The sequence below is a fragment of the Trachypithecus francoisi genome, unplaced genomic scaffold (assembly GCF_009764315.1).
Source record: "Trachypithecus francoisi isolate TF-2019V2 unplaced genomic scaffold, Tfra_2.0 Lachesis_group5, whole genome shotgun sequence".
Classification (NCBI taxonomy): domain Eukaryota; kingdom Metazoa; phylum Chordata; class Mammalia; order Primates; family Cercopithecidae; genus Trachypithecus; species Trachypithecus francoisi.
This window is the reverse complement of record NW_022681470.1, coordinates 30,776,711-30,797,617: the sequence shown is the minus strand read 5'-3', so window position 1 is coordinate 30,797,617 and position 20,907 is coordinate 30,776,711. Positions and strand designations below refer to the sequence as shown.

The 20,907-nt window shown below is 41.4% G+C and overlaps 1 protein-coding gene and 1 pseudogene across 4 annotated transcripts in view; one reads left to right on the top strand and one right to left on the bottom strand.

Annotated features, from left to right (window-relative positions):
* Positions 1-2,139: 2,139 nt before the first annotated feature.
* On the bottom strand, positions 2,140-2,477 carry LOC117076236 (annotated as a pseudogene).
* A 3,760-nt stretch (positions 2,478-6,237) lies between these two features.
* RC3H1 (ring finger and CCCH-type domains 1) overlaps positions 6,238-20,907 on the top strand; it is a 95,012-nt gene continuing 80,342 nt past the window's right edge. For 3 of the 4 annotated variants that reach the window (XM_033199500.1, XM_033199499.1, XM_033199497.1), the window contains exon 1: positions 6,362-6,499. The gene's annotated coding sequence lies outside the window, so the exon portion shown is untranslated. Of the gene's footprint in view, positions 6,500-20,907 lie in introns of all 4 variants that reach the window. The other variant, XM_033199498.1, reaches the window with a different exon arrangement.

Genomic DNA, 20,907 nt, shown 5'->3' with positions numbered 1-20,907 from the left:
GTGGACTGGGGAGAAAGTAGGAGGTCATGGAGAATCTTTGTATAAGAGTAAGACAGGATAGTGAGGATGGAGAAGACAATTAACTTCCCACTCTTACTTTACCTAAAGCAGTTCAGAAAACCGAAGTGACTCAGCTCCAGTACTCCCTATTTCGTGTGTCCGTGTTTGAGGGTGTCATTCCCTCCCCTTACATAAATTATTTACACTGGAGAGGTCTCAGGTCCCAGCTGTGCTTTAAACTAGGTTTTTTAGTTAGTCCAAACTCTACTCTCATACCTTTCAATTTCTCATTCATTATCCTCCTTCATCCCCCTGGTGTCCCAAATTGAGAGCTAAGTGGATTTCTATGCCCTGGGTACACATCTGATACCACAGAATTGCCACCTGTCAGAAGGTAGGTTCCATGACATTAGAATGATTTTAACTTTCAGAGGACTTTGTACTTTCTTTCTTTTTTTGAGATAGAGTTTCACTCTTATTGCCTAGGCTGGAATGCAATGGCACAATCTTGGCTCACTGCAACCTCTACCTCTTGGGTTCAGGTGATTCTCCTGCCTCAGCCTCCTGAGTAGCTGGGATTATAGACACCAGCCACCATGCCCGGCTAATTTTTGTATTTTTAGTAGAGACAGGGTTTCATCATGTTGGCCAGGCCGGTCTCGAATTCCTGATCCACCCGCCTGGGCCTCCCAAAGTGCTGGGATTATTGGCATGAGCCACCGCACCCGGACTGACTGTACTTTCTATGCACTAATCACTAAGGTACTTTATACTCTAGTTTACATGAATATCTTATTGTATTGTTCCTACTAGGTTATTCAATATCTCTAAGGCAGGGATACATACCTCATTCATCTTTTCTCCTCTTTTCCTAGCCCTCTTTGCTCCCTAACCCCTTCCTCAATTACATGGTGTTTATCTATAAAGAAGTAGTTGTGTAAGTAAGTGATCTATCCAGTCTTTCTTACTCTCAGCGTCAACTGCTGAAATAAATGAGTATCTAAGGTCATTTCTAGCCTTAATATGACAAACAGTGTGTTAGGCTGACATTAACACATTCTAGAACAATTTTTTTTTTTTTTTTTTGAGACGGAGTCTCGCTCTGTCGTCCAGGCTGGAGTGCAGTGGCCGGATCTCAGCTCACTGCAAGCTCCGCCTCCGGGGTCTACGCCATTCTCCTGCCTCAGCCTCCCGAGTAGCTGGGACTACAGGCGCCCGCCACCTCGCCTGGCTAGTTTTTTGTATTTTTTAGTAGAGACGGGGTTTCACCATGTTAGCCAGGATGGTCTCGATCTTCTGACCTCGTGATCCGCCCGTCTCGGCCTCCCAAAGTGCTGGGATTACAGGCTTGAGCCACCGGGCCCGGCAAGAACAATTTTAAAGCATGTAATAGGTTAAAAAGTCATGCAGCCTAACCTACAAAGCATTAAGTTATTCTAAAAAAAAAAAAAATATATCAGAGGAGGCCAGGCGCGGTGGCTCATGCTTGTGATCACAGCACTTTGAGAGGCTGAGGTGGAAGGATCACGAGGTCGGGAGATTGAGACCATCCTGGCCAACATGGTGAATCTCCGTCTCTACTAAAATACAAAAAATTAGCTGGGTGTGGTGGCGCGTGCCTGTAGTCCCAGCTACTCGGATGGCTGAGGCAAGGGAATCTCTTGAACCCGGGAGACGGAGGTTGCAGTGAGCTGAGACTGTGCCACCGCACTTCAGCCTGGTGACAGAGAGAGTCTGTCTCAAAAAAAAAAAAAAAAAAATCAGAGGAACAAACAATATAGTACAGGCATATCAGAAAATATAGTACAGGCATATTAGAATACATATTGAAAACATAAGGCATTATTTTAACTGATTTGTGTATGATCTGAAAAGTTGCATTAATCTTTTTTTAGGGTTCATGCAAAGAGCAAAAATGTATTTGATGACTTGTCATTCTTATCTGACTGATTAAGAAACAAAAGACTATAATAACATATGCACAAAATGAATTTGAAAAAAATTGAGTGCTTACTATATGCCATGCACTGATATTTTATATGAAATGACTCATTTGATTTTCATAGTATATCAGTAGAGGAAGTCAGAGCAAAGTCTAAATTTCTGGGTATTCCACATCAGAATTATTATTATTTTTGGTTACGTAAATTAACCCATTTATTGTAGGCCAGTGATGTCTCAAAGAGCAGAGGAGTGTCTACTGGTCTTTCAACTCCTTCAGTCTTCTGATGGCGGACTTTACCTTGACAGCAGAAGTGGTATTGTACGTCCAGGCACTGCCAGCCACTGTCTTCATACAGGAACCACAGAGCCAGATCCCCAAGAGCTCGTCTCTTTATCTTGGTTTTGCCACAGAAAGAGCAAGTGTACTTGGCGTGCTGGCTGATTTCAATTTTCTTCACCATTTTTCAGAGGGAGGCCCCATAGCGGGTCCCTTATTTACCTACGATCCCTACTTTCTTGGTGCGTTTGACCATATCACCGCGAACTAGGTCGGAGCCCAGAGAGGGTCAGAATTATTAACAAAATATGAGATAAAACCAATTTGTTTAAGTTGTCTTGAAGCTACAAAATAGTGATTTTTTTTTTTTTTTTGAGACAGAGTCTTGCTCTGTCGCCCAGGCTGGAGTGCAGTGGCATGATCTCGGCTCACTGCAACCTCTGTCTCCTGGGTTTAAGCAATTCTCCTGTCTCAGCCTCTTGAGTAGCTGGGATGACAGGCATGTGTCACCATATCTAGCCACCTTTTGTATTTGTAGTAGAGATGGGGCTTTGCCAGGTTAGCCAGGCTGGTCTCAAACTCCTGGCCTCAGGTGATCCACCTGCCTCAGCCTGCCAAAGTTCTGGGATTACAGGCGTGAGCCACCTCACCTGGCGTCATTAATCTTTTATAAATTAAAAAAAAAAAATTAGAGACAGGGTCTCACTATGTTGGCCAGGTGGTCTTGAACTCTTGGCCTCAAGCAATCCTCCTGCCTCAGCCTCCTAAAATGCTAGGATTACAGTCATGAGCCACCATGCTCAGCCTCATTTAATCTTATTTGTATTAATTCACAACAAATCTCAATACTCTAACAAGAGTAAAAACATTTGAAATAAACTTTTTAAAAAGAGCTTATTTCACTAAATTTTCAAATAATTGTTAATTTGGGAATAAAACCCAGAATATCTTTTTTCCCCCTTGCTGAATATCCCTATTATCTTTCTTCTAAATAGACTCAGTTTCAAGAGACAAATTATCCTCTGTATCTTTTTTTTTTTTTTTTTTTTTTTGAGATGGAGTCTTGCCTATCACCAGGCTGGAGTGCAGTGGCATGATCTCGGCTCACTGTAACCTCCACCTCCTGGGTTCAAGCGATTCTCCTGCCTCAGCCTCCCTAGTAGATGGGATTACAGGTGCCCGCCACCTCGCTCAGCTAATTTTTTTGTATTTTTAGTAGAGACGGGGTTTCACTATGTTGGCCAGGCTGGTCTCGAACTCCTGACCTCAGGCTATCCATCCACCCTCCTCAGTCTCCCAAAGTGCTGGGATTACAGGCGTGGGCCACAATGCCTGGCCAAGATGGAGTCTCGCTGTCATCCAGGATGGAGTGCAGTGGTACGATCTTGGCTCACTGCAGCCTCCGCCTCCCGGGTTCAAGTGATTCTCCTGCCTCAGCCTCCGGAGTAGCTGGGACTATAGGCGCGCACCACCACCCCTGGCTAAATTTTGTATTTTTAGTAGAGATGGGGTCTCACCATGTTGGCCAGGATAGTCGTCATCTCCTGACCTCGTGATCTGCCCACTCTGTCTCCCAAAGTGCTGGGATTACAGGCTTGAGCCACCGCTCCTGGCCTTATCTTCTGTATCTTATACTTCTAGTCTGACTGGGGAGTTCAAAACATATGACTTCTCACAGATTAGGTTTTTTATTTTTTATTTTAAACATAAGTGTTTTCTTCAAAGCTGCTCTTCTTTTTCTGTCAAATGCGTCTTTGTATCACTAAAATGAATTTGGGTTTAGGGAAGCGCCTCCATTTTTAACTCTTTTTTTTTTTTTTTTAGCTCTTGTTGCCCGACTGGAGTGCAATGGCGCGAACTCGGCTCACTACAACCTCTGCCTCCCAGGTTCAAGTGATTCTCCGGCCTCAGCCTCCTGAGTAGCTGGGACTGTAGGTGCACACCACCACGTCTGGCTAATGTTTGTATTTTTAGTAGAGACGGGGGTTTCTCCACGTTGGTCAGGCTGGTCTTGAACTCCTGACCTCAGGTGATCCGCCCCCCTCAGCCTCCTAAAATGTTGGGATTACAGGCGTGAGCCACTGTATCTGACCTTTAACGTATTTTTAATTGAAACATTGACAAGATAAAAATAAACAACTTAAAAATCATATTGCTTAAGGGAACCTTTTAAGGAGCCTTACCAACTGAGGTACAACTATTAATAGTTCAAAGAAATTGGCCGGGCACGGTGGCTCACGCCTGTAATCCCAGCACTTTGGGAGACCGAGGCGGGTGGATCACGAGGTCAGGAGATCGAGACCATCCTGGCTAACACGGTGAAACCCCGTGTCTACTAAAAATACAAAAAAGTAGCTGGGCGTGGTGGTGGGCGCCTGTAGTTCCAGCTACTCAGGAGGCTGAGGCAGGAGAATGGTATGAACCTGGGAGGTGGAGCCGGGATCACCCCACTGCACTCCAGCCTGGGCTACAAAGCAAGACTCCGTCGGGGGGGGGGTTGGCCGGGGGGGGGGGGGGGGGGGGAAGAAATTACATTATCTAGGTTGCTTGTAATGGAAGTTAAGTTACTTGCTTCACCTAAACAAGGAAGTTGGCATGTTTGCCTAGCAACAGTCGCTAAAACCTTCTGTTGTGGAAGGTTCCCTAGGAGTGAGAAGAAGGGAGGAGGAGGAAAAGCAGGAGGAGCAGATTAATCTGTTTTTCCTAGCAGGGTACAGAGGCCTGGTTTGAGGAGGGAAAGGCTTTAAGAGATCCCTTTAGATTGGCACATGCTAACCTAAATCCCCCTGTGGTAGCTAGAAATTCACTCTCTGTAGGACTAGGGTTACTATTTAGTAGGCTGAAAAGACGATTACAGATTAAACCCAGTTCAAAGGCAGCAAATTCCAATCAATAGAAAGACATCAATAGTTGTTCTAAACAGAGGCTGAGATTTCAGGAGCAGGAGGGTATTAACAACTAAAAAGAATTCTTCTCTGCCAAGAGTTTAGGAAGGTGTGTGATATTTCTTAAAAATAATACAAAAATACTATCTGTGATAGCGATTCCAATGTATCAAGTTAAAGGCAGAAGTGCTTCTCTTGGGGTACTGTGATGTAAACAGTGAAGAAATGACAGAAAAACATAATCTCTGCTCTCTTGGTCAAGTTCTGAAGCAAAAAAGGTGATACTGCCAAGTAGAGAGTATTAAATGGTTGTTTATTTGGGGACTTTCTTTCTCTCTTCTCTTCTAGATGATTTATTTTGAAATCAGTACTGTATGGTGTTACAATAATCCCATTTCTTCCCCCTCTCAAAAGCTAAAGAGGGTTTGGCTAAAATGAATTGTCTGAAGGGACCTCTCATTCCCCAAAACCAAACGGCACCTTTTCCACAAGGGACAAGAAACTTTTAAAGAGTAGCAAGGTTAGATTTCAGGAGCTCTTCGACGAGCCACATCTTTTCCTGTCGTCCCCAAATGGTTCTTAGTGTTCACACAGCCCAGGAGAGACGTTTTGGAGTAGCGTGTCCGGGCCTTCGGGCTGTTTCACAGCCTTAGGAGGCTGAACTCCAAGAGGGGTGACGAGGACAAAGCTGATGAGATCCAGAACCTGGATAATACGGAAGAAGACAAATGGGGTGGGGAACAAGACGTGAAAAAGAAACCAGAGTTGGGGGACAACGGCTGAGAAAGCCAAAAGAGTAGACGTATTGCGGGGTTCGATGGAAACGACAGAAATCCCTCCAATTTACTCTCGCCATCTGGCCACTGGCCCGCTGAGCCCAAAGGCGCCGGTGCGGGAGGGCAGGCCGGACGGAGGGACCGGTTCCTCTGCTCAGGGAGTGTGAGACTTTGGGTCGTCGCGGAGAGCGTCGCCGGCCTCCCTTCCGGGCGTTGGTGGCCGGTGACTCAGAGCTTTGCTCCCGCGCCCGCCCCGCCCCTCCGCCTGCCCCGCCTTCTGAGGGAGGATCCTCGCCCTCGTCTCCGCCCCAGTCTCCGGGGCGGGCCGGAGCCTGAGGAAGAGGAAGGGGACGAGGACAACGAGCGACTGGGCGGCGGAGGACTAGGAGGAGGAAGAGGAGGCAGACCAACAAGATGGCCCCTGCTGCAGGAGCAGCCTCAGCAGCAGCAGGTGGGAGGCCGGAGGCGGTGCTGGCGGTGGCGGCGGCAGCCGTGGCCCGGCGGCCTGGGACAGAATCAGAGTCAACGGTGGCAGCGGCGGCGGCGGCGACGGCCGCGGCGGTGGCGACGGCCGCGGGGACTCGGAGCTGAGAGGAGCTGCTGCTCGGACCAGCGCGGTGAGCGAGCGGCGGGCGGCGGCTTGGGGAGCGGGGCTGCCGCGGCCGGGGCCTCAGTCGGGAACAATAGGCAGCTGTGGTCGGGAAGGATTTGTCCTCGCCCGCCCTCTGCTCCTCCGCCGCAGCGGCCGCCCGGCCGGCCCCAGGCTCCACAGGGCCCCCGCCGGCTGCTCTGGGGCTTGTCAGTGGGCGGCGTCCTTTAGGCCTCAGGCCTCTGCATGCCGCCTGGAGGGCCTGTAGGGGTAGGTGGGCCGAGAGGAGGGCGAAGGGAGGCTCGGACTAGAGGGAGGGGGCGAAAGGGCTGCCTGGCTCCTCTGGTACTGCCAGGGCCTAGGCCAGTCGGGGAGTGCGCACGGGAACTGCTTTTTGGACCCCTCCTCTGTGAGGGTGGGGGAGGGCGAAGGCGTCTGTAAACAGGCGCCGCCTCTGACACCCAGCACCTTAGGGCTGCTCCCTCCCCCAGCCCCTGAAGCGCTCCCCCTCTTTGGCCAAGCGGGGTTCACGGTGTCTGTTTCCCTGAAGCCCATGGAGACCTAGCCTGTGGTCTTCTCCCTGCTGGCGGTGGCAGGTGTCTTAAAAAAAAAAAACTTAAATGCAACAAAAACATACAAAATGTGGTTATCGATAAAGGATGGAGTGGTAAGGGATGCGCCTCTCTAAACATCTCTAACCATGAGTTCTGTAAACATCAGTTATGCCCGCGTCCCAGGTGAAAGTGAATGAAACAAGGGCTCTTTTGGAACAGTAATAATACTACTCTTGACATATCAGAATAGCCCATGAAACTGGAGACAAATACTTACTGGCAACGCGGAGACAAATTGTAATGTTTAAAGAGAACTTTTATTCCAGCTAGGCGTTTTAAATTACTAACATGCAGTATAAGAAGCAACATTAACTAGCATAAAGTGGACCTCAGGAAGCACTTCTAAAGGAGACACAGAGGTGGCTCATCTCCAGCCATAGAGCTTCTTGTGCCTTGTCTCCTGTTTCAGTAACTTGTCCCTAAATTGTTCAAGACCAGTCTTTTCTCTGAGTTAGAAATTTGATTTCTTTTTTGTTTGTTCTGGTTTTGTTTTGTTTTGTTTTTGAGACGGAGTCTTGCCTTGTCACCCAGGCTGGAGTGTGTGGCGCAATCTCGGCTCACTGCAGCCTCCATCTCCCGGATTCAAGCGATTCCCCTGCCTCACCCTCCGGAGTAGGTAGGATTACAGGCGCCCGCCACCATGCCTGGCTGATTTTTGTATTTTTAGTAGAGACGGGGTTTCACCATGTTGGCCAGGCTGGTTTGGAACTCCTGACCTCAAGTTATCTGCCCGCCTCAGCCTCCTAAATTGCTGGGATTACAGGCCTGAGCCACCTCGCTCAGCCTTAAACTTAATTTTTCAAGGCTTCTACCACATTTTCTTATAAGTGAGGGAAAAGGTAGATTTAAGTTATTTCGAAAGTACTTTCTACCTAGGTATGCCGAAATTTATATTAAAATTGCTTGGATACATCCAAGGAGATTGTTTTTCACTTGTTAACATTCAACTGCAAGGCCTAAGGGTTATAGGTTGTGTTCTTAAGGAAGACTGACCTGTGCTGAAAAGATGCCAGTTAATGTCTTTCACCTCTTTTAAGGGTACATTTCTAAGTAGAATTGGTCCAAGTTTGTTATAATTAAAAACATTTTCAGGTTACATGAAGTCTAGTAAGCAGCGCTAGTCTACTTCTTAGTTTTTCCACAACAATTGATACTGAATAGACTAGCAATTGAATAAACATAGAGGTTGAATTATCTTGGTTAGGATTTGAAGTATAGTGAGTGAGTATCAATATTGACTTTCATTTTATGCCTAGCATAAGTAATGTTGGAGATGTTTTGATTTTTTGAATGATGGAGAAAGAACAACTTTCTGTGGCTCCTGATGTTGTGACTTTTTTGCAAACATTTCAGAAAAGACACCGTTTTTCAGGTGCTCAGATCTGTGATTTTTTTTTTTCTGTGCTAAATTTTGTTAGGTCAGCACAGATTCCAAGTAAAGTCCGTGTTGTAATGATAATTAACTTTATGTTTGGCCCTAAACCTATTAGAACAATTGTAGTAATTGATAGCTTGTAAGTTTTAAGTGGTTCATGTACTGTGTTATGAAAAAAAAATCTCACTGTGTTATGTCAAGGGCAGATTTACCTCATATTTACTATCATTTTCCTGAAAATAAGTATTTTTAAGTGGTAAGGTTTTGTACTTGAGATTGGTTATTGACCCAGCAATTTATGGGCTTAGTCTGGGTCCATATTTATTTAATAGGAAAAAATTTAGGGAATTGTTTTTATTCATTTTGTGTCAAAACAGTTTTAAGATGTGATCCCTTAATTGTCCCATCTTCAGTATCAATACTTATTACTTAAGTTCAGATTTTCTCAAGTAATAAAAATTTACTTCTAAGAAGTGTTGGGACCAGAGCTTAAGAATTAGATTTATATTTTCTTGGTAGTATTAAAAATTAATATATGCTTGATTTATTTGAAGAAATTAAAAAGGGTAATTTTGTACACAATAATAAAAATTTAGTATTTGTTAAATGAATAAAAATATTTAATCTTCCTCATTATGCTGCAGTATTAGTTCTGTTGTCCGCATTTTTTCATATGAAGAATCTGAAGCTAGGAGTAGCTACATAATGAGCAAAAAGATCACATAATTAATAGGTAAAAGAGCTTACTCAGACCCAGGTCTTGTTACACAAATTAGATTCTTTGCCACTACCACATGTGTCACAGTTAAACTTTGCAGCATCTTCTGTGTGGACAGATTCCTTTTTTTGCCTGTGAACTTACCCTGTTATCATTATTTGTATCCTGTCAGATATCTACTTGTAAGAACAAGAAAGTATTTGTTCATGTGAATCACAAAAGAAACACTTAACTTTTTGTTTTTAGCATATCTGAATGCTATAAAATATAAAAACTCATACTGTTTACATAGGACAGATTTATCATACTGCTATAATTGTTTTCATGGTTAATTTGTTATATAGGCAATTACTAAATTGTGCCTTTTAAATACTTTATAAATTTTAAAAAATAACTAAAGATATTCAGTGATGTTAAAGTTGAGTCAGCTAATATTTGAAGTTCTTAATTTACAAATTTTTTTTCTTTAAGCCATAGATAATTTAGAATTCTGCAGTATTTTTCATCTCCAGATCTTAGGACTTGAAATGGATTTTGATGGGTCTAATCAGTCCACTCTTGTGTATATCTTGAAAGTGGTCAGCATCCAACAAAGTGAGGAATAAACTGATAAATGATCCCTGTTCGGTGAACACCTCGGATCAGGATGTTCCTTGGCAGGGTATTCTGACCTGGTTTAGCTTTGGCCCTATCTGTGCTCAGGGTTCAGGTATTCTTCAGGATTGGGTTCAGAGGGATTAAAACTCTCGGATTGGCCTGTATCAAAACAGTCACAGATTTCAGTCAGCCTTTTCCCAGAACCTTCTCCAAGATTTTTTCTTTTGTGTAATCCTGGAATCTAGGCTGGATTTGGACTAGCTTTAGAGGTTATGATAAAATATTAATTTTGTCAGGCATTTATACAAAGGAGTTTTTCTTAGTACAGAGTTTCTTAAGGTAGATTCCTTCTATTTTTGAAGTGTGACGTTTACCAATCTGAAGTAATGTTGCCCTATATCCCCAAGACAATTAACTTTAGCATATTTATTTCTGTCCATTTTTGGTCAGGATTGTGCCTGTTTACTTCTTATGTAATACTCTTGGTTGCTTTTTGTTTGTTAGATACTTCTTATTAGTTTATAATGTTTTCCTGATTAAGGTTTGGGGAAGTAATTTTCCTCAAATTTAAAGTCAGCTATTTACAGATGTATGTCAGAGCAATATTATTTTGACAGTTATCAAGCATTTTAGCAATGCTGTATGTGTATATGTATGAATCGAATGACAGAGTCACTCACGGTCTGTCACCCAGGGTGGAGTGCAGTGGCACTGTCATAGCTCACTTAAGCCTCAAACTCCTTTGTTTAAGTGATATTCCCGCCTTACCTGGCTAATTTTTTAAATTTTTATTATTTTTATAGAGATAGCATTTTGCTGTGTTGCCCACAGTGGTCTCAAACTCCTGGGCACAAGTGATCCTCTCACCTCCGCCTCCCAAAGTGCTGAGATTACAGGCATAGCAGTGTTTTAAACTGACGTTGGTATACCTTCATGGATTATTACTGTGCACATGTGGTAATAATTTAACTTATAATTGCATTTTATCTAAAAAATTTCCAATATCTAAATAGCATTTGAATATGATAGCAGTTTTTTTTTTTTTTTTTTTGAGGAAGGAAAGAGTTCTAAAGGAGTCAGTTTTATCTACAGATTAACATAATTTTTATTGAGGTTAAGTCCCATAACATAAAATTAACCATTTTAAAGTAAACAGTTTCGGTGGCACTTTGTACATTCATTCACAATGTTGTTCCAAAACATGTTCATTACTCCAAAAGGAAACAGTGTACCCGTTAAGCAGTTACTCTGTATTCCTCTCTTCCCTAATCCCTAGCAAACGCCATTCTGCTTTCTGTCTCTAATTTGAGCCAACATTGAGGAAGAGTGCTCTGTACAATTGAAATTGCAGAAAAAACTTTGGGATGTGATTGTTAGGAATAAAAAACCACCTAATTCTTTGCATGCTTCTGTAAGTACAGTAGGCATGCTGCCAGGGACTCTATGGAAGAAAAGTTGAGAATCATAGAAGTTTGCAGTTTTGTTTTGATCACCCCAGAGGGTTTTGCTCAAACTCTTAGACTCATTTGTATTTCTTCACTGGGTTGTGAGAACTAAAATTTAATGTTCTATACAAATGTGAACAACTTAATACTTACTTAGTCTCCTATTTAGAACTTGTTTGCCTTTTAGGTTTTCCTAATGTGTAGAAGAAACTAGAAACATTCACAAAGGATTTATTTGAAGTTACACTGGGAAACGATTTTTAGAATTAGGTTGAAACACTTTGATCCTTGTGAATCTAACTTTATGACTATTTTATTCAGCTAATCTTTGAGAATATTTAGTTTTGACTTGCCTGACACTCTGCTTTTAATCCCTTGTTAAATAAGTGTTAGAAACCTTGATCTTGGCCCCATACCTGACACTCTGCTTTTAATCCCTTGTTAATAAGTGTTAGAAACCTTGATCTTGGCCCTATACCTGATCACTTCTGAAAACATGAATACTGTTACAAAGGCAATTGTTTAGTAAGCTTTTTTGGATTGTTTTAATTGGCTGACTGAGGGAGACAAAATTAGTTTTGTTTTGTTTTTTTCTTTCTAGAATAAAGAATAATAAACTTGGACTTTTGGAGTTACTGCTAAGATTGACATTTCCATTTGGAGCTTTGGAAATATATTGTTATCTTAAATTCAGAAATGGTACTTTATCTAATTGAATTGAAATCTTGAAATTTATAAGAAACAAAAGTCACTTTATCTTCTTAGTAAAGATTTCTAATGGGGTTACAGGGAGCTCTAAGTAGAAAAAAATAATTTAAAATTTTGGTACTAATCTCCCCTCCTTAGGGAAAATTTTATTAATATACATAATTATAATTTAGTTACAAGAACAACTTAAGTTGAGTGCAGTGGCTCAAGCCTGTAATCCTAGCACTTTGGGAGGCCAAGGCAGGAGGATCTCTTGAAGCCAGGAATTCCAGACCAGCCTAGGCAATAGAGTGAAACCCCACCTCAAAAAAAAAAAAAAAAAGTGATAAGGAAAAGGATTATATCAGAATATTTAGAGCTCTGCAGTAAAATTTCTGTTTTTCTGTAATAATTTTTTTCAGGAAAATGTCAACTTTTTGTAAATACATGTTTCTATGTTTTTATATATACCTCCTTAATTTTTTAGAGTAACATTTAGTAGAAAGCTAATGTACTCAGTTAATACATTAAAATTATAAAAATACTTTTTTTTTTTTTTTGGGGGGGTGGACAGAGTCTCACTCTGTCATCCAGCCTAGAGTGCCAATGGCACTATCTCGGCTCACTGCAACCTCTGCCTTCTGGGTTCAAGCAATTCTTGTGTCTCTAGCCTCCCAAGTAGCTGGGATTACAGGCTCCTGCCACCATGCCCAGCCAAATTTTGTATTTTCAGTAGAGACAGGGTTTCACCATGTTGGCCAGGCTGGTCTTGAACTCCTGACCTCAGGTGATCCCCCGCCACGGCCTTCCAGAGTGCTGAGATTACAGGCATGAGCTATTGTACCTGGCTGAACTTTTATCTTGAAGCAGACAGTGTTAACAAATACAAAAATAAAAATAATGTCTTTAAATGAGGTGATGTTTAGAGCTATATCCATGAAAAATATGGGATAGGCTAGGAGGTGGGTGACTCATACCTATAATCCCACCACTTTGGAAGGCCAAGGTGGCAGGGTCACTTGCCAAGAGTTCCAGACCAGCCTGGCCAACATAGTGAGACCCCATCTGTATTAAAACATATATATAGGAAAAATATGAGGCCAGGCGTAGTGGCTCACGCCTGTAATCCCAGAACTTTGGGAGGCTGAGGTGGGTAGATCACAAGGTCAGGAGTTGAAGACCAGCCTGGCTAAGATGGTGAAATCCCGTCTCTACTAAAAATATAAAAAAATTAGCCGGGCGTGGTGGCGGGTGCCTGTAATCCCAGCCACTCAGGAGGCTGTGGCAGAGAACTGCTTGAACCCGGGAGGTGGAGGTTGCAGTGAGCTGAGATCACACCACTGCGCTCCAGCCTGGGCGACACAGCGAGACTTTTCTCAAAAAAAAAAAACAAAAAAACCGAAAAAGGTGTAGTCAAAAACTTTTGAATGAAACAGAATCACTAAATTCTTAGCTTTATTATAGAACAGTATTTAATTTATCCAGGTCTCAGCTTAGATTAAGAAGTAGGCCAAAAAAAAAAAAAAGGCCTGTAATTGTCAGAAAAATTAATGAACTAAATCATCTGCACTTACACATTGGTTTAGAAGTTCTCTTGCTTTGTACATAATTCAAGGAATTTGATTGTCTATTTTCTCATCCCACAGCAGATTAAAAGGTGCAAATTAGATGTTGGAGTAGAGCCATATATGTAGGATGGAGGGCCAGCTGGGTGGCAGGAAAAAAAGTCACATTAGCCTGAGGCTGTTTAAAATAGGCACAGCAGTTACCTATACAACACCTCATTAGACTCTGAGTGTATCATTAACTGTTATGTTGTGTTATATATAAAGTATTGCTCCTTGACGGAAAATTCATTGTGGGAAAATTATGTTTGTAATTTTGGGAATCATAAACATATATACAGTAGAGTGGTGTATATTAGAATATAGACTTTGGTTAAAAAAAAAAAAAAGAGCATAGACTTTGGAGGCCAGTATATCTAGATTCTCATCTTTTATGACTTAAGCTTTATAATTCCTCATCTCTAAAAACAGAAATGGTAATACCTTTCTCTAAAGGTTGTACGGAAATATAAATGATAATATCTTTAGTATAGTACCTGACACCTTTAATAAATGTTATTTTCCTCCTTAAATTCTGTTTAACAAAAATAATTTTAGAAAGATACTCATCCAGAATATTTTTGATCAAGTTCTACTGTAAAATGTTAATATAGAAGCTACATATAAAACCTTATATAGTTTAGGGTTAACTATATGTGTACTTTTGGGAATGGTAGTCAGAAATGAAGTAATTCTTCATATACCATTCTCATTTTCTTCCCACATCAGTCTATTTATATGGGCCTCTGCTGTTCAATACCAGCCACTAACTACGTGTGGCTATGTAAATTTGAGTTTTTTGAAAGATTTTATTTTTTTAGAACAGTTTTGGATTTGCACAAAAAAATACGCAGTGCCCATCTATACTCTCCTGCACAGTTTCCTCTGTTAATATCTTGCATTAGTATGATGTGTTGATTATCATTGATGAACCAGTGTTGATACATTATTAACTAAAGTCCATAGTTCACATTAGGATTCACCCTTTGTGTCAGACAGTTCTATGGGTTTTGCCAAATGCATAACATTATATATCCACTATTCTAGAATTGTGCAGAATGGTTTCACTGACCTAAAAATGTCCCGTGTCATAGTTTTACCTTTTCAGAATGTCATGTGGTTGGAATCATAGTATATAGTCCTTTCAGACTGGCATAGTTCACTTAACAATGTGCATTTAGGTCCCTTCGTGAGTATCTTCTTTTGTTTTTGTTTTTGTTTAAAATAGGAATTGATCTTGAACTCCTGGGCTCAGGCAGTGCTCCTGCCTTGGCCTCCCAAAAGTGCTGGGATTATAGGCGTGAGCCACCGTGCCTAGCCCTCTTCATGTCTTTTCATGGCTTCACAGTTTATTTCTTTTTACTGCTTAATAATATTCCATTGTGGCTGGGCACGATGGCTCATGCCTGTAATCCTAGCCCTTTGAGAGGCCAAGGATCATGAGGTCAGGAGATCAAGACCATCCTGGCCAACATGGTGAAACCCTGTCTCTACTAAAAATACAAAAATTAGCCAGGCATGGTGACGTGAACCTGTAGTCCCAGCTGCTTGGGAGGCTGAGGCAGGAGAATCGTTTGAACCCGGGAGGCAGAGGTTGCAGTGAGCCGAGATCGCGCCACCGCACTCCAGCCTGGTGACAGAGTGAGACTGTGTCTCAAAAACAAAACAAAAACAAACAAACAAAAATATATATATATAAAATAATAATAATATTCCATTGTATGGATACATTTAAATTTTATTTAAAATTTAATTCCTCTGTCTCACCAGCGTATTTCAAGGGCCCAATGGCCACATGTACCAATGGCTACCATATTGGAAAGCAGCGATATATATGATTCCCCCAAGGTTCAATTCTCCACTTCCATTCACTCTCTTACAGAACTTTCCTGTTTACATGATCTCAATTTTTCCTCAAGCCTACATTTTCAATGCATTATCTATTTTGTTTTGTTGCTTGTACTATCAGCAACCCTCAACTGGATATTTAAAATCCTTTACTCCCCCTAAGAACCATCCTTTTCAAGTGTTGTCCATTATAGCATTGTTTCCTAGGTTTTCCATCACAGCATCATCTCTTTTTAGTCTGCTCTTCTTTTTTTTTAATTTATTTTTTATATTTTTATTTTGTTTTTGATCCTTCATTTTTTTTTAAATTTATTTTATGTGGCAGCATTCTATAATAGTCTGATCTTTTTTGTCCTTAAAATCTGGAGTCATCTTTTTGTTTTTTATTTTCCTCTAAACCTTTTGAATGTTTAGGAGAGGTGTGCAGATCTCAGCACTAATAAATGGCAGAGTTGGTATTAGAATCTAGATCTCCTTATTCTAGTTCTTTTTTTTTTTTTGAGACAGAGTCTCACTCTGTCGCCCAGGCTGGAGTGCAGTGGCGTGATCTCGGCTCACTGCAAGCTCCACCTCCTGGGTCCATGCCATTCTCCTGCCTCAGCCTCCCAAGTAGCTGGGACTACGGGCGCCTGCCACCACACCCAGCTAATTTTGTGTGTGTGTGTGTGTGTGTGTGTATGTGTGTGTTTTCGTAGAGACGGGATTTCACCATGTTAGCCAGCATGGTCTTGATCTCCTGACCTCGTGATCTGCCTGCCTTGGCCTCCCAAAGTGCTGGTATTACAGGTGTGAGCCACCGTGCCCAGCTCTCGTTCTTTCTCGGGAACACCACTAGTTGGGGCTACTTTTAGAAGTTATTTTGAAGAGGGTATTGGAGACTGATTATGTATTATGTGATTTTAAATATCTTTATAAGTTAAGTCTATAGAAGCTATAGCTGTAGATTTCATAAACATATTATTTATAATTCTTTAAACAATTAGAAACGAAAATGAGGAAATTTATCCTAATCAGCTAAATAGCTGATTCTCTCGATGCAAAAAATATCTGTCCCTTCATATGTTACCTATTTTATTTTTTGAGACAGAGTCTCACTGTGTTGCCCAGGCTAGAGTGTAGTAGAGGGATCAGGGCGCACTGCAGCCTTGACCTCCCAGACTCACCTCAGACTACCCCTGCCACCTCATCCCCACCTTGTAGCTGGGGCTACAGGTGCATGCCAGCACACCCCACTAATTTTTGTATTTTTTGTAGAGACGGAGTCTCGTGGTGTTGCCCAGGCTGGTCTCGAACTTCTGGGCTCAAGCTATCTGTCTGCCTCAGTCTCCCAAACTGCTGGGATTAGTCATGAGCCACTGTAGCTGGCTGTGGCCCATTTTAGGTGACAAAAACTAATTTTCTTTTTTTTTTTTTTGAGACGGAGTCTGGCTCTGTCGCCCAGGCTGGAGTGCAGTGGCCGGATCTTGGCTCACTGCAAGCTCCGCCTCCCGGGTTTACGCCATTCTCCTGCCTCAGCCTCCCGAGTAGCTGGGACTACAGGCGCCCGCCACCTCGCCTGGCTAGTTTTTTGTATTTTTTTGGTAGAGACAGGGTTTCACCTGGTTAGCCAGGATGGTCTCTGTCTCCTGATCTTGTAATTCGCCTGACCTCGTGATTCGCCCGTCTCGGCCTCCCAAAGTGCTGGGATTACAGGCTTGAGCCACCGCGCCCGGCCTAAAAACTAATTTTCAATGTTAATACGAATTGGTTGTTGAAGGTGAATAGAATTAAACTGAACATTATTGGCATCCTAAATCCTTTATTGACTGTAATTTACCTTTGGATTCTATTCAAACTACACTTTGATCTGTAGAACCCAGATTGGTTACTATATGAACTTGTATCTTCCTAAACTCATCACGTTAAGAATTTTCACAGCTTGAAAAATGGAGGTCCTCATATCAGTCTCTTGATTTTCTTTTGAGGTAAGCTGTCCCTCTGTGCTTAGTCCTTGGCTAAAAATAATCATACTGCTTATGGTCTTGATTTAACTTTTCTGTATGCTGGTTACACTGCTCAAAAGTCCATTTTTGTGGAGACATTCTTTTAAAGAGTAGTAGTCTTCCACATTCAAGTACTGTACTTGAAATAAAAAAAAAAAAAAAAACTGGATTTCAGCCTTCATTTAGAAATGCTTTCCCTGGGGTGCTGATGAGTTGATGGGTGCAGCACACCAACATGGCACAAATATACATATGTAACAAACCTGCACGTTATGCACATGTACCCTAGAACTTAAAGTATAATAATAATAAAATAAAATAAAAAATGCTTTCCCTGTAATTACTACTTTTAAATCCCGTGTTTTATATGTCAATTTTTACATTAATTATCCCATTCATAGCAGTTTTTGAATGGTTTTTGTTAAAACTGTCAATCTTCTTTGCTTGAATCTAGCTTCTCATTAAGTTTATCAAAAACTTTAAAAAGTAAATGTAAGACTCTTCGTATAGTGTTTTTTAAATTAAGTTGTGGATTATTTGGATTTATCTGAGTTAGTTTTTTCAGAAATGTCTTATTTTGTAGGTCTGTGGTTGATGAAAACCTGTTCATGAGGGCACAAAAGACTCTTTCAGTTTATTATTTCTATCACTATTAAATAGAAATTGATGGGATTTTGAAGTAGTAAAATTCTTAGAATAGAAAATAGGATGGTAAAACTCTTTAAATACATATGAGTAATTAGAATATCATAAGGCTAGTACAGATAATATTCTTACAAAGGCATCCATAAATAATGAAGTAGCAGCACCTATTCCCCTGATGATTGACATTCATTAATTAATCCATTGTACCCAGAGTTTTAAGATGAAAAGCTTTAAGTACCTTCTTCCCCTCATGAGTAATCGCTCCTCAGTGAACATATTATATGCTTATTGCCATTTGAATATCCTTTTCTGTTCAAGTATATCATCCTTTTTAAAAATTGAGTTGTTATAGAAGAATTTGATGTACGTAAGTGACTGTCAGCTGTGAGGAAGGTAAAGGAAGGCAAGAACTATCCTGAGGACAGAGATCAGTTAAACGGTTGCTGTGTGGCCAGGTGTGATGGCTCACAATACCAGCACTTTGGGAGGCCAAGGCAGGAGGATCGCTTGAGTCTAGGAGTTTGCAACCAGCCTGGGCAACATTGTGAGACCCCGTCTATAAAAAAAATTAAAAAAACAGCCAGGCATGGTGGTGCATACCGGTGGTCCAGCTATTGGGGAGACTGAGGTGGGAGGATTGCTTGAGCCTGGGAGGTCGAGGCTGCAGTGAGCTCTGATCATGCTACTGCATTCTAGCCTGGATGACAGAGTGAGACCCTGTCTCAAAAATTTAGAAAAGAAAAAAAGGTTGCTGTGTGATCTAGGTGATGAGACTGTGTTCTGTATGAGAGCAAGGACTTTATTTCATTCAGGACTGTATCAGTTTCTGGGACACTGTCTGGCACATAGTAGATGCTCAATAAGTAGTTTTTGAATGAATGACTAAGGGTCTCAAGAAAGCGAAGATGAAAAGGAATTACAGATATAAGAGGTAATTTATTGTCATTTTATTTCTTTTTAATTTTTGTGGGTACACAGTAGGTATGTATATTTGTGGATTATTATTTTTTAATGGAAGGAAAAAGTGAGGAAATCTGGCAGGATTACCAGAAATGTACATTGTCTAGTGGTGCCACTAAAGAAAGATTACAGAAGGAATCACCCGCTCAAAAATAAGAATAAATTTAGTTGCCACATGACCAGCATATTACCTAACATCTCTGTTACAGTGTTCTTGGCTTTAAAATTAATAATGAGACCAGATAGGCTCATTGCTAGGATGAAGTGTATGCATGTGATCCACATAAAAGACTTCCTGGCACATAGAGTGTACTCAAAAATAGTTAAAGATAGAAACAAGCATCTGTTTGTTTGTTTTTGAGACTGAGTCTTGCTCTGTGGCCAAGGCTATAGTGCAGTGGCATGATCTCGGCTCACTGCAACCTCCACCTCCCGGGTTCAAGTGATTCTCGTGCTCAGCCTCCCAAGTAGCTGGGACTACTGATGCGTGCCACCATACCCAGCTAATTTTTTGTGTTTTTAGTAGAGATGGGTTCACCATGTTGGCCAGGCTGATCTTGAACTCCTAACTTCAAGTGGTCTGCCTGCCTTGGCCTCCCAAAGTGCCAGGATTACAGACAGGAGCCACCATGCCTGGCCCACTTAAGGAGCTAATATTTCAGTAGCAATGGGCATACACTGTAACAAAATAAATATAAAACATAGATGTTGGATGATGAGAAGTATTGTCGAGAAAAATTAATCAGGAAAGAGATGGGAAGCATGCAGTTTAACATGTGGTTTAATAGCAGAGGGCTGGGCAGGGATTGGGATTGGGGTATCTATTTGAAATAAGGTGATTAGGAAGGCCTTCTCTGAAGGAATTCATATATTAATGCCTGTAGAGAAATGGGGAAAAGGTTCAGGGTTGGAGGAAGAGTAGGACAAACTATATTCTTAACCAGGGTCCCTGTTTTTACCAAGCGATAAATAGACTTAACTGTTTATTGTGCAATCCACAGTAGTTAGACTTATCTAAACCTTTCATTTCCTCTTCCCTATAACATACACACTATACAAACCTAAGCATGAATTTAATCTCTGAAAGATCATCATTACATATTTTGGAGGAAGTGTCTTATATTTGATTCTGATACAGCAGCAGGCAGTCAGTCAGTAGGTTCTCTAACATTCGCAACTACTTGGGAATCAGCAAAACATCTTTTTTTTTTTTTTTTTTTTGAGACAAAGTCTCACTCTGTTGCCCAGGCTGGAGTGCAGTGGTGCAATCTTGGCTCACTGCAACCTCCGCCTCCTGGGTTCGAGTGATTCTCCTGCCTCAGCTTCCCAAGTAGCTGGGATTACAGGTGCCCGCCACCACGCCTGACTAGTTTTTGTATTTTTATTAGAGATGGGGTTTTGCCATGTTGGCCAGGCTGGTCTCAAACTCCTGACTTCAGGTGATCTGCCAGCCTTGGCCTCCCAAAGTGCTGGGATTACAGGTGTGAGCCACCGCACCCGGCCAAAACATCCCCTTTTACAATTATTTCCTGTTTCAAGCCACTTTATATAAAGATAAAATAATAACACAGTATAAACAAGATACATTGTAGCTATAGGATTCTGTGTTGGGAGTTCATGTAGCAATTTTTTCATTCTTTTAAACTCTTCAAAGTGGAATTTTGCTTGCAATAATAGTTGAGAAATAATTCTAAAATGGAAAATGAATCAGCTCCTCCTCTTCCTCTTTCTCTTCTTCCTCCTCCTCCCCTCCCCTCTTCTTCTGCTTCTTCCTCTGCTGCTGCTTCTGCTTCCTTCTTCTTTCTTCTTTTCCAAGCACTATTTTTCAAGTATCTGCAATTAAAAGTCTCCGTGACATTGTTTTCTGAAAATAGTTTGAATTCTAGGAGGCATATTTCAAAACAAAACAAAGTAATGAAATGTCCTTAAGACCTAAGAGATTATTGGGAAAATACATTTTT